The sequence below is a fragment of the Silene latifolia genome, chromosome 8, assembly GCF_048544455.1.
Source record: "Silene latifolia isolate original U9 population chromosome 8, ASM4854445v1, whole genome shotgun sequence".
Classification (NCBI taxonomy): Eukaryota; Viridiplantae; Streptophyta; class Magnoliopsida; order Caryophyllales; family Caryophyllaceae; genus Silene; species Silene latifolia.
Window position 1 is genome coordinate 93,610,488 of NC_133533.1, and position 13,898 is coordinate 93,624,385.

At 38.6% G+C, this 13,898-nt stretch overlaps 1 non-coding gene across 1 annotated transcript; it reads right to left on the reverse strand.

Moving 5' to 3' along the window:
• Positions 1 to 2,900: 2,900 nt before the first annotated feature.
• LOC141597595 (small nucleolar RNA R71) lies at positions 2,901 to 3,007 on the reverse strand. The gene has a single exon (XR_012522823.1). It is a non-coding gene; the product is annotated as a small nucleolar RNA R71 (small nucleolar RNA).
• Positions 3,008 to 13,898: the final 10,891 nt, after the last annotated feature.

Consider the following 13,898-nt stretch of genomic DNA (forward strand, 5'->3'; position numbering starts at 1 on the left):
CTGTTACACAGCTTTCCGGCTGGCGTGTATTCTCCCTTCGGGGCTTTTCGTCATGGGGGTAGTTCCTTTCTGTCTTCTGGTTTCATTTTCAGGTTGCGTCGTCTAGCTGTTCTAAAGGATTTTATTTGAAGACAAGATTTTATTTAAGGACTTTGTAAAAGTTTAGTCCCTTTAATATTGTTTTGTTAAGAGACATTTTGTAAGAAAAAGTTCGTAAATTAATTATAATATCTCTGTATTTCGCCGAGTGTTATATGTAAAAGTTAGTTTTAATTTAGCCGAAAATCACGGGTGTTACAATTGGTATCAGAGCGGGTTCTTTCTTGGTTAGGTGTTAAAATCGTCACATCTTAGCACCGCCCATTTAACATTTGAAGCTTTTCTTAAATTTTTAGTTGCCATTTTATTCATTTTGAAAGTTTTACGTTCGGGGATGAACTTTGTGATGTGACCATAATTAGCGCACATTTAGTCCCCGAATTAGCCTTGTTCCCATGCTTTTTAGTGCCTATTTGGGTCATTTCTTATCTTTAGTTCCTTGTTTTGCATATTCTTTGAGATTTTGATCCCTTGGTAGGAAAGGAGTAAGAATCTTGCATTTTCATGGCAAAACAAGACTAAATTGATCGAATTCAATGACCAAGCATCAAGGAGAGACAAGATTAGAAGGCCTTTGTACATATTATAGTAGAAGAGCAATGTTGAGAAAAGATCCTTGAGTCTCCAAGAAAATCCCCAAGGAATTTATGAAGAAAAGGGAAGAAAAGAAGAAGATTTGTTGCTGACTGACAATCCGAGCGGATTGTCACCAATCCGTCCGTCCCGCAGCAGCACAATCCGAGCGGCTTTGCCACAATCCGCTCAGATTCCACCTCCACATTCCGCCCGGATTCAACTGAATCCGCTCGGATTCCAACGCCAGAATCCGCCCGTCCCGACCCTATTCCGCCCGGATTGCAGCACAGCACGGTTTCCCCTTCTCCAAGCTACGAAGAAAGAAGCCCTTCTCTCAGAAAATACCGGAGTCTCCTTGCTCAACTTAAAAAGTGTAATTACTAGTTTAGCCCTTAGTTAACCCTAATGCATCCTCCCTAATTTCCACTATAAATACCCCATTAGTCTAATTAGAGGAGCATGTTCTTCTTATCAACAATTAGTATAGTTAATATCAATCAAATCTCTCTTTAATATTGTAATCAAGTATTAATCAAGTTTTAATCCAAGTTTTAGTTCTTTAATCTCTCTTTTGTTCATCCTTTATTTTGGGTAATTGAAGATTATTTGGGTTATTATTGGGGGATTGACAACCTCTCAATCAATCATCAAGTACTTCTATTATCTTTGCTTTATTATTGAAATCATTAGTAGGTATAATCTCTTAATCCCTTTTTAATTATTGTTAATTACTTTCATTTATTCATCATGTTTCACTTTGTTGGTATGATTGACAACCCCGCTAACATGATCAACATGATAATGAGTGAGTAGTCTCTTAGCTAGGGTTAAATGGGTGATTAGGGGAAACCAACATGGGGAATGATTCATGCTTAAATTAATATGCTTTCATGGTTTATTTTCTTGCTTGTTTTGATCTCAACTCATGCACATGTTATGATTGATGAAGTGCTAAGCCTATGAATCCTTGCATTTACCACCATCACCTATCTTTTCAATGAGACTTGTAAGACATAACCCAACTCGAGTCTCATTAGACCATGCATGTTGTTGAGTAGGGAAGATTAAGTCGACTTGTAGGTGTTGTACAATCTAATCGATTCGGCTCCGGGACCCAAACTTTCCTAGGATTGTAAGATATAACCCAACTCAATCCATCACAACAATAATTGCTTGCTTATAATTTGAGAACATGTTTGTATGATCATATCCCATGATTCCCCTATGATCCCATGACACCCTAGTGCTTTTAATCAATTGTTTACACCCCTTTAATTCATCTTGCTTGTTTATTTTTATTGCTATTTTAGTTTAGTGACCTTCTACATCAACCCAAATTGTGACACCCCTTAGACAGCACTAGTTGCAATAGAAATCTCATTTCAACTCCCGTCCCTTGGGATCCGACCTTTACTTTCATCTTTACTAATTGTAGAGTTGTTTGTGAAGTTATAAATTGTGTTTTGAATCGACCGTGACCCAACGACCACATCTTTAATTGTGAACACGAACGGACTCCGACCAAAAATGGCGCCGTTGCCGGGCACGGTGTTTGTTTGATTTAGATTTCTTTTTATTGTTATTAGTTGTGTCTTTCTTTGCCTTGGGGAAGTAAAACTCCTCAAGGTTTGTTCTAATTGTTTTCGAGTTGTTTGATATTTTGCATGTCTAGAAGGTCACAAGGTGATTTGCTACCTTTTGACCGTGAAATCGAAAGAACCTTGACGAACAATAGGAGACTTGTTAGGAGGAATTTGAGAGGTGTTGTTCAACCCACTAGTGAGTTTGTCAATCCTTTCGCTATAGAAGTTGAAGATAACCCATTACACAATACCCCACAAAATCCACCAACAATGCCTAAATTCTCATCACACTCCGTACCCACCGAGGAGAACCTACCCAACGGTACTCCTACACCACAACATCTTACCGGAAATTTTATTGCCAAATCCGCCTTTATCCAATTAGTTGAAAGAAGCCAATTTGGGGGGATGCCTAGTGAAGACCCTCACTCTCATATGGAGGCTTTTTGCGACTATTGTGATGCGATCTCACAAACCGGTGTAACTCAAGACCAAATTAGATGGGTCTTATTTCCATTTTCTCTAATTGGCACCGCCAAACAATGGTTGAAGGTCCTTGATAAGGCTACTCTCGGAATAGACTCTTGGAAGAAGTTGGCTCTAGCTTTCTACAAAAAATTCTACCCACCGGAAAAGACTAACATGCTAAGAGCTCAAATTACGGGTTTTAAGCAAAGGGATGAAGAATCTTTGTATGAATCTTGGGAGCGTTTCAAAGGAATTTGTCGCTCATGTCCTCATCATGGACTTAGCTAATGGTTCTTGGTTCAACAATTTTGGAATGGTCTTTATGAAGACTCAAGAAATATCCTTAATATGGGATCGAATGGGATGTTCACCGAGGTTGATGACAACCAAACTTGGAGCAAAATTGAAGAAATGGCAATCCAAATTCACAATATAGTAGGCCTCGCAAGGCTACTAGAGGAGGAAAGCACGAAGTGGACGCCGTTACTCAATTAGGTGCCCAACTAAGCTCCCATATCGATACTATCAACTTGAAGTTCGAAAAAGCAATGGCTAGACTCGAAGAAGTCTCAAAATCACCAAAGCATCATGTCAATGCCATGACGGCATCTTCGTCAATCCCAAGTGGGATATGTGAGAATTGTGGAACTTTGGGTCATGACCCAAGTGAATGTAGAGGAACAACCGAACAAGTTAATGCTTTCCAAGCATATAAAAGTGGTACCCCTTATTCAAATTTTTACAATGAGAATACCAAGTTCCATCCAAATCTCTCATACAAAAGCCAAAATGTTCAAAATCCTCAAACAACATACACTCCACCACCCATGAGAAATCAAAACCAAAGACCCTTTTTCAACCAAAACCAAAGTTATCAAAATCAAAATCCATACAATCAACAACATGACCAAGGTTTGGATGTCCAAAAAGCGGTCCTCCAAATGCAAAAGAATCAACAAGAGTTTTTCACTCAAATGCAAAAAGATAGTCAAGCAAAGGAAATCACCATCAACAACATTCTAGCTCACACCAAGATGTTGGAAACCCAATTGACTCAACTAGCATCTTCAAGCTCACAAAGACAAAAGGGGCAATTACCACCTCAAAGTAATCCTCCTAAACATGAAACGGTTAGTGCTATCCACTTGAGGAGTGGCACAAGGTATGAAGCACCGAAGAAGCAAGTTGAGGATGAAGTTGTGGAAGCTAGTGAAAAGGAAGAAGTTGTGCAAAACTCCAAGGTTGGAGAACAATCGAAAGAAGAAGTTTCAAAGAAAAATGAAGACAAGGTCAAGGAGAAGGAGCCCATTGTGATTAGACTTCCTTTTCCAAGTCGTCAAGCCAAGCCCAAATTTGATGATCAACTTGGAAAGTTTATGGAAATTTTGAAGAATTAGGAAGTCTCGATTCCTTTCACGGAATTAATCAATCACGTACCGGCCTATGCGAAATACATGAAAGACATCCTCACAAAGAAGAAGTCAATCCGGAAACTTGAGACTATCGCCTTCACCAAGGTGAGTAGTGCAATACTTCAAGGGAGTTCACCTCCAAAACTAAAGGATCCGGGAAGCTTCTCAATACCGTGTACCATTGGCAACACAACGATCAACAAAGCCTTATGTGATCTAGGGGCTAGTGTGAGTGTTATGCCGTACTCGGTGAGTAAAAGGTTGGGGATGGGAGAGCTTAAATGCACCAACATCACACTCCAAATGGCCGATAGATCGACGAAGACACCATTAGGGATATGGGAAGATGTCCCCGTGCGAATTGGGATGTTTTTCATCCCGGTGGACTTTGTCATTGTTGATATGGAGGAAGATTCCAACATTCCAATCATTCTAGGAAGACCTTTCCTACACACCGCGGGTGCGGTGATTGATGTGAAACATGGTGAGCTCACTCTAGAAGTGGGAGATGAAAGTATAACTTTTAATATTGACAAGACCATGAGAGCTCCCCATTTGCATGAGCCATATTTTATGGTTGATCATTATTGTCGGAAGGATGAAAGGAAGAAGTCGGAATCCCAATGGAAAAAGAAAATTGAAGATGCTCCATTCAAAGAGCAAGTGAATTGTGACAAGGAGAGCTTGCAAAGCTCATCAAAATCAACCAAGGAAGAAGAGGATGGCCTCATTGGCCAAGAGAAGAAATTGGGAGAATTGTCCCCATCAAAACAAGATATTTTCAATGATCAACTTAATGAAGTTTGTGGTCTTTGGGACGACGAATTTGAAGGGATTTTTAATCCCTATGTTGGACATGCTATTGATCAAGATCGACAACAAGGACCAAGGTCTATTGAAGACCTCTACCATGATAATGAACAAGCTTTCGATTACTTCTTCAAGGTGTTGAGCAACATCAACAACACCTTGAACATGCCCCCTTGACATCTCATCAAGAATGAGAGTTTGGTGGAGTCCTCCCTAAACCACCACTTGTAAATATTTCTAACTCCCTAACTCGCATTTCAATTCTTGTATTGCATTCTTTGTCATCTTTGGATTTATTTTACGTACTTTGATCAAAATAATTGTCATGTTTGAGAGAAGTGAGGGAGGGACTAACAATTTCAATTGATTAGTAGTGCCCCCACAATAACGAACACAAGACTTGAAGAAAGAATGGAAGAACGGTATGGGAAATGCAGCGTGCATGGATGGAACTGAATCCGTGTACACAGGGGAAGAATCCGAGCGGATTCCAGAGAATCCGCCCGTCTGAGAGAATCCGAGCGGATTGCAAAAAAGACGCCCGTCTTGAACTGAGCTGAATTTTGAAAAATTCCTGACTGTGACTGAATCCGGGCGTCCTGTGAAGAATCCGCCCGTCTTGAAGAATCCGTCCGTCTTGTGTAAAATCCGTCCGTCTTTACAGCTGAGGAAAACAAGCAAAATTTTCTGGACTGAAATCCGTCCGTCTTTGAGAAAATCCGCTCGTCCCGTGTTCAGCAAATCCGAGCGGATTGTCACAAATCCGCCCGTCTTTAGGCGAGTTTTGCAAAGTCCAGAAAGAGCAGAATCCGCACGGATTGGGCAGAATCCGCACGGATTGCCCCTGCAGATTTGATAATTTCGGTCTCCTTTTAAAACCCCTCCCACCTTCCTTCATTCATTCATTCATTCATAAACACTACCCACAACATCAAAACCCTCATCCTCTCCATCACAAAAACAAAAACCCTCAACAACATTCAATCAAATCAAATCAAATCATCATCCCAACAACAAATTAATCACTCCTTCTTCATCAAAAATCAAAACCAAGCAATGGCAAGGACAAAGGGACCAACAAAGGCAACAAAGGCTAAGGCACTCTCACAACGGCAAAAGGCTCTTCAAACAAACAAAGCTTTGGCAATGGTGGTAGCAACACCAAACTTGGAAGTGCAACAACAACAACAACCTTCTAAGGGAGCAACAACATCCTCTACTCCGGAAATCGATCAACTTTTGCATTATCCGGAGGTAACTTTTATTTCCGATACCTATAGAAATACCTTTGTCAAGTTTGCTATGAAGTCAATACAATCCACCAAATTCATATGTGAAGATACCTTAGAAAAATTGGGTGTCTTAGACAAACTAGAGCCTTTTTCAATGCCATGGGGTTGAAGAAATTGTTTAAAGCAAAGGAATTGACATACCCCTCCCTTACCTTGGAATTTTTAAGTTCTTTGAAAGTCACCAAAGTTGAGAATAGGGAGAATATCGAGTTTTGTCTAGCTAATGTTAGTAGACGCATTACCTTTAGGGAATTGGGTGAAATTTTGGGTCTAAGTGATGAACCGAGTTATTTCAAGAGTTATGGAAAGTATGACCCCGCACCTCTTTGGGAGGCAATCTCCGGGAAGAAATTTGAGGATTTTCATGCGAGTCGTGCTCTTTTGGTCCATCATCCGGGCATAAGAGTATGGCACAAGGTCGTGGGTAACACCATAATTGCTAGGAAAGATACCAACCATTTCACAAGACTTGATTTTATTCTCCTTGAATCGGCTTTGAATATCGGAAGAGTTCACACCAAGCCTTACAATTCTTTGAGGCTCTTGGTAGATAGATGGCTCACTGTTGATAGTGGGAACAAGGGCACGACCGTTATTGTCAATGGCGGCCTAGTCACACTCCAAGCTAAGCACTTTGATCCTAACTTCAATAAGGATAACAAGTACAAAGCAAAGGAGGGTGGCCATCTTGTCGATATGCCTATTATGATTAACAAGTTCAAGTGGGTTGCCCATAACCCCCTTGACACTAAGTATGGATGGCTAACTAGTGAAGCTAGATCGTTCACCTTGCCTTCAAAGATTTGCCGTCTAAGCATCCACCGGACCAATTATCTACTTCCCCTTTCCGAAGAAGCCGAGTATATCATTCAACAACAAAAGGGTGATCTTGAAATGCCCTCCTCTTCCATTGTCATACCACCTTACCCTTTTGAGTATGAAGAGTTCAAGCCGGAAATAGTTGAAGTTAGAAATGACTATGCGACTCTTCTCATGCAAACAATGCACAAGCAAGCCTATGAAGATCGGAAAAACGCCTACTTGGCTCAATATCCACCCCTCCTACATCTAGCTAGGCAAGGACTCCTTGATCCATCTTGTCCTTTGCCTAGTTGGGCGGATAGAGGAGCCTTATTTCCGGATGCATCTAGGGTCGTTTTAGGTGACAATGAGGTTGTTGGAAATGATGAAGAAGTTGATGATAATATTGAGGAAGAAGCAAGAGAAGAAGAAAAGGATGGTGAAGATGATGATGAGGAAGATGAGGAAGAAAGTGAAGAAGCAAATGACAAGGAAAGTGGCAATGTGTCCACTTCTCAAGAGGGAAGTGATGATGATAGCATGATGGAAGACTAGCAAGCCTTGGAGACTCCTAACCTCTCATGGTTTGTCTATATCTCTCTTTGTTTTAATTATAATCTTGATCATTGTTGGAGTTGTCCTAGCCCCATTAGAGGACTCACACCTCGGTACCATTGAGGTGTTCTCATTCTATTGTTCCCATTTTCAAAATCCAAAATGACAAATTAGTTTCATGCATAGCATAGTGTGTGCATGAACTACACCCATCCTTTGACATTAGCAATAGTGTCTTACTCGGTTTGGGGAAGTTAATGCATACACAACGGGAGGTAATCTAAATTATCCTCTCCGTCATAACAAAAACCATGCATCATGTAGTGTAGCTTAGAATAGATTGCATTTAGTGTAGAAATCATGCATCATCTTTGCATAATTTCCATCACTTTGGCCATTGAGGACAATGCCCATATTAGTGTGGGGATGAGAATTCTAACATTTAACTCTTATTCAAAAATCCAAAAAAATTGAAAAATTTCAAAAATCCATAAAAATTTGAAAAATCGAAAACCCAAAAACATGTTTATTTCCTTTTGTATAAATTGTCTTGTATATATTGTGTTTGTTCATCCTTGTTCACATTGATCGACTACGCCACATCCGAGACATGAGGATATTGAAGACCGCATGGTATGATCTTTCCAATCTCCTTTTTCCTCTTTATGTTAATGACTATGTGGCTTTATTTTGATTGATGCGGTAAAAACAATGTGAACTTAGGATTGCATTTAGATTATATGTCATTTTAGTTGGTAGAATGACTTGCATTAGGATGTATATATGATAGTTACATCACGGCATGTAGTTTGCATGTTAGAAAAATTTTGCGAAACCGTCTACTTGGGAAACTTGACAAGTGTATATAGGCCCTAGTAGATGCTTTTTGTTCTTAAGACTTTGCTTGTTAGAATGCTTATAAAACACCCTAGGATGTGTCATGCTAGTATCCTTTGACCCATGGATTAAGGCCTAGTCAAGAGTACCTTGTGGTGTGATAACTCCTTGGCTACCGTTTATTCCAAGGTGACCCTTGAAACCATGCATCCATCCATCCATCATTCATCCATGTTCTACCACATTTTTGTCAACAAAAGGGAATGGGCACAAAAATAAATTGTTCAAATTTGAGTTCAAAGAAATGAAAAGAAAAGAAAAAGTTTTCAAAATGCATCAAAAGAAAAGAGGAGTAACAAAAATAAACTCCTATGCTTCAAAAATAAGGCACCCTCCCTACATAAGGGGTGACTTTGAAAATGTTCAAAAGAAAAATGCAAAAGAAAAGAATGTTGTCAAGTATTGAAATGCCAAAAATCAAAAAGAAATGGCAAGAAAGTGTTCTCAAATGTTATATGCCACAAGAAATTGGGGGGAAAAACAAAAACAAAAGCAAACTCCCAAAATGAAACTCAAATATCTATTGATCCCTTTATCCATCGTATCCATTTTTGTGCAAGGTAGAGAGGGGACGACCCTTCTTCTTGTCTAGGCAAGAGGGGGCATTCCGCGATCCTCCAGTGTTTCTAACACCATAGGGAGTCTACTCTTGACAAAAGCATTTAACGATTGAGGACAAAGGTACCCTAGCTTGACACAATTTGGAGGTGATTTATTGGTATCCTTCTAGGCTTAGTAGTTTGAAGAAATTGCATCTATGAAGGAATGTGCACCCTTGAATTGCTTCCCTTGTAGATAATTTCCGCCACTTAGATGAGGAAAGTGGCTATTCTTTTGTAGATGCATCCATTACTTGATTTTGTGTGCTTAATGTTTGGATGTATTGCCATTTTGGCAAGACCCACCTTGCCTTGCAAGAAGGCATCCTACCTCATGGTTGTCTTGTTGTGAGTTGAAGGGGCGGAGTGAGACCCGCTAATTGTCTCATATAGGCTATTGATATTAGGATAGGTTAGTATTGGTCCTAGTCTTTGTCGCCTCTTTACTCGGGACGAGCAAAGGTTCGGTTTGGGGATATTTGATGTGACCATAATTAGCGCACATTTAGTCCCCGTATTAGCCTTGTTCCCATGCTTTTTAGTGCCTATTTGGGTCATTTCTTATATTTAGTTCCTTGTTTTGCATATTCTTTGAGATTTTGATCCCTTGGTAGGAAAGGAGTAAGAATCTTGCATTTTCATGGCAAAACAAGACTAAATTGATCGAATTCAATGACCAAGCATCAAGGAGAGACAAGATTAGAAGGCCTTTGTACATATTATAGTAGAAGAGCAATGTTGAGAAAAGATCCTTGAGTCTCCAAGGAAATCCCCAAGGAATTTATGAAGAAAAGGGAAGAAAAGATAAAGATTTGTTGCTGACTGACAATCCGAGCGGATTGTCACCAATCCGTCCGTCCCGCAGCAGCACAATCCGAGCGGCTTTGCCACAATCCGCTCGGATTCCACCTCCACAATCCGCCCGGATTCAACTGAATCCGCTCGGATTCCAACGCCAGAATCCGCCCGTCCCGACCCTATTCCGCCCGGATTCCAGCACAGCACGGTTTCCCCTTCTCCAAGCTACGAAGAAAGAAGCCCTTCTCTCAGAAAATACCGGAGTCTCCTTGCTCAACTTAAAAAGTGTAATTACTAGTTTAGCCCTTAGTTAACCCTAATGCATCCTCCCTAATTTCCACTATAAATACCCCATTAGTCTAATTAGAGGAGCATGTTCTTCTTATCAACAATTAGTATAGTTAATATCAATCAAATCTCTCTTTAATATTGTAATCAAGTATTAATCTAGTTTTAATCCAAGTTTTAGTTCTTTAATCTCTCTTTTGTTCATCCTTTATTTTGGGTAATTGAAGATTATTTGGGTTATTATTGGGGGATTGACAACCTCTCAATCAATCATCAAGTACTTCTATTATCTTTGCTTTATTATTGGAATCATTAGTAGGTATAATCTCTTAATCCCTTTTTAATTATTCTTAATTACTTTCATTTATTCATCATGTTTCACTTTGTTGGTATGATTGACAACCTCGCTAACATGATCAACATGATAATGAGTGAGTAGTCTCTTAGCTAGGGTTAAATGGGTGATTAGGGGAAACCAACATGGGGAATGATTCATGCTTAAATTAATATGCTTTCATGGTTTATTTGCTTGCTTGTTTTGATCTCAACTCATGCACATGTTATGTTTGATGAAATGCTAAGCCTATGAATCCTTGCATTTACCACCATCACCTATCTTTTCAATGAGACTTGTAAGACATAACCCAACTCGAGTCTCATTAGACCATGCATGTTGTTGAGTAGGGAAGATTAAGTCGACTTGTAGGTGTTGTACAATCTAATCGATTCGGCTCCGGGACCCAAACTTTCCTAGGATTGTAAGATATAACCCAACTCAATCCATCACAACAATAATTGCTTGCTTATAATTTGAGAACATGTTTGTATGATCATATCCCATGATTCCCCTATGATCCCATGACACCCTAGTGATTTTAATCAATTGTTTACACCCCTTTAATTCATCTTGCTTGTTTATTTTCATTGCTATTTTAGTTTAGTGACCTTCTACATCAACCCAAATTGTGACACCCCTTAGACACCACTAGTTGCAAAAGAAATCTCATTTGAACTCCCGTCCCTTGGGATCCGACCTTTACTTGCCTCTTTTCTAATTGTAGAGTTGTTTGTGAAGTTATAAATTGTGTTTTGAATCGACCGTGACCCAACGACCACATCTTTAATTGTGAACACGAACGGACTCCAATCACTTTGTTTTTAAGGCGGGTGGAATGTAATAACACTCAAATTTTCAACTGGTTCTGTTTTTTCTATAAACGAACTTCGGGAAGAAGTTCCTTCTAAGAGGGGAAGATTGTAATTACCCAAATATTTTTAACTTAGTAAATTTTTATTAAGATTTAATATTAATTTACTATTTTAATTGATGGGTTTTAATAGAAAAATAATATATTACTCTGTATATTTCTAAAACAAAAGTAAACATTAAGTCGATGATTTACAAAGGAGCCCACACTTTAAACCATACAATTGTTTTCACAACTTTATCGATCTCCGTGCATCGATTCATCTACATCTTCGATTTTCAAATCCTACTGTCAAGCACCCTAATAATTATCCCTTGCCTTCTAGTATACAATCCCAATAAAACACCCATCGGTTTTACATTCCTATCCACTGGTTTTGATACACTATCATCATCACTTCGCCTTATTTACTTATCCAATTGAACGTCTATGTTGTGGGCTATATTTCGAAACAACGTAGTCAGATTGGTTTTAGAAACAAAGGTAACACGATTGTACTGGGTTGTATGTGATACGTGATAACTGTGTCTATTTATGGGAGTTCGGTTGTGCAAATTTAATTTGGTTGTATTGTTGTATTATTTTTATGCAAGTATAAATATCTATATTCGGTTGATTTTATTTACATTGTTTGTGAGACGGGTTGAATTATGAGATGAGTAATTCTAAATTAGGTGGCCGAGAGCAGCACTTAATTGTTAAGAATAACCTTTCTATGATGTCGTATAGCGTTTGTCCCTTTTGGAGGGTAGGCTTAACGTGTGTGTTGGAGTACCTATGATTGGTAAGCAATTAAGAAAGTGTAACTCATAGCATTGCTTAAGAGATTCTGTAAACCTACTACTGATGGCCTGGTGGAGTAATTGTATTATGACAAGAACTATTTTATGAAATATGGTCATAAAACGAAGAGTTGGAATTGTAATGTGGTTGACATCTAAACTAAGTCTTGGCATTGTTGGTATTTATTTTAGATCCTATTAGTATTTTGTTTATATCGTCTTTTCCTTTGACCTTGACTCGTGGGTGAGTAGCTTAGAGTTTTATACTCTTGGTGTTGAGGAGTTCTATTATGAACTTTGATAATAACGATATTGAAATTGAGATGAAAATTGTTTACTAGTATTGAGTTATGAGTTATGGGCCCTTTGAGCCGAGTTATGTTTACGGTCCAGTGCGACCATGGTTATTCGGTTACTGGATTTTGAAATCGATATTGAGATGGACGTATTGTTTCGCGGTCTTACCCGCCAGTTCAGTCCCCCTTTTCCTGGTCTTAGGGTAGGCGATGAGAATACGATATCTGTTACAAGGGAGTGTGTGATATTATGAGACTGAGTAATGAGTAAGACGGAGTAATGAGTTGAGACTTGGTTAATTATTGGGACAATAGAGTTTAATATATTATGGAATTAGAACTCAGATGGTTTGAGTTACTAGTTAGTGACTAGGGAGTGTTTTTATTATACTCTGTGTTTATTTTTATTTTGACGTGTGCTTGTTTCCACGCCATGAACAAAACTAAGCTGCTTATATTGAGGTATTATCTGTTACTCAGCTTTACGGCTCGCGTGTATTCTCCTTTCGGGGCTATTCGTCATGGGGGTAGTTCATTTCTGTCTTCTGGTTTCATTTTAAGGTTGCTTCGGCTAGCTGTTCTAAAGGATTTTATTTGAAGACAAGATTTTATGTAAGGACTTTGTAAAAGTTTAGTTTCTTTAATTTTGTTTTTTTAAGAGACATTTTGTAAGAAAAACTTTGTATATTAATTATAATATCTCTGTATTTCGCCGAGTGTTATATGTAAAAGTTAGTTTTAATTTAGCCGAAAATCACGGGTGTTACAATTGGTATCAGAGCGGGTTCTTTCTTGGTTAGGTGTTAAGATCGTCACATCTTAGGACCGCCCATTTAACATTTGAAGCTTTTCTTAAATTTTTAGTTGCCATTTTATTCATTTTGAAAGTTTTACGTTCGGGGATGAACTTTGTTTTTAAGGCGGGTGGAATGTAAGAACACTCAATTTTTCAACTGGTTCTGTTTTTTCTATCCACGAACATCGGGAAGAAGTTCCTTCTAAGAGGGGAAGATTGTAATTACCCTAATATTTTTAACTTAGTAAATTTTTATTAAGATTTAATATTAATTTACTATTTTAATTGATGGGTTTTAATAGAAAAATAATATATTACTCTGTATATTTCTAAAACAAAAGTAAACATTAAGTCGATGATTTACAAAGGAGCCAACACTTTAAACCATACAATTGTTTTCACAACTTTATCGATCTCCGTGCATCGATTCATCTACATCTTCGATTTTCAAATCCTCTTCAAAGCACCCTAATAATTATCCCTTGCCTTCTAGTATACAATCCCAATAAAACACCCATCGGTTTTACATTCCTATCCACTGGTTTTGGTACACTATCATCATCACTTCGCCTTATTTACTTATCCAATTGAACGTCTATGTTGTGGGCTATATTTCGGAACAACGTAGTCAGATTGGT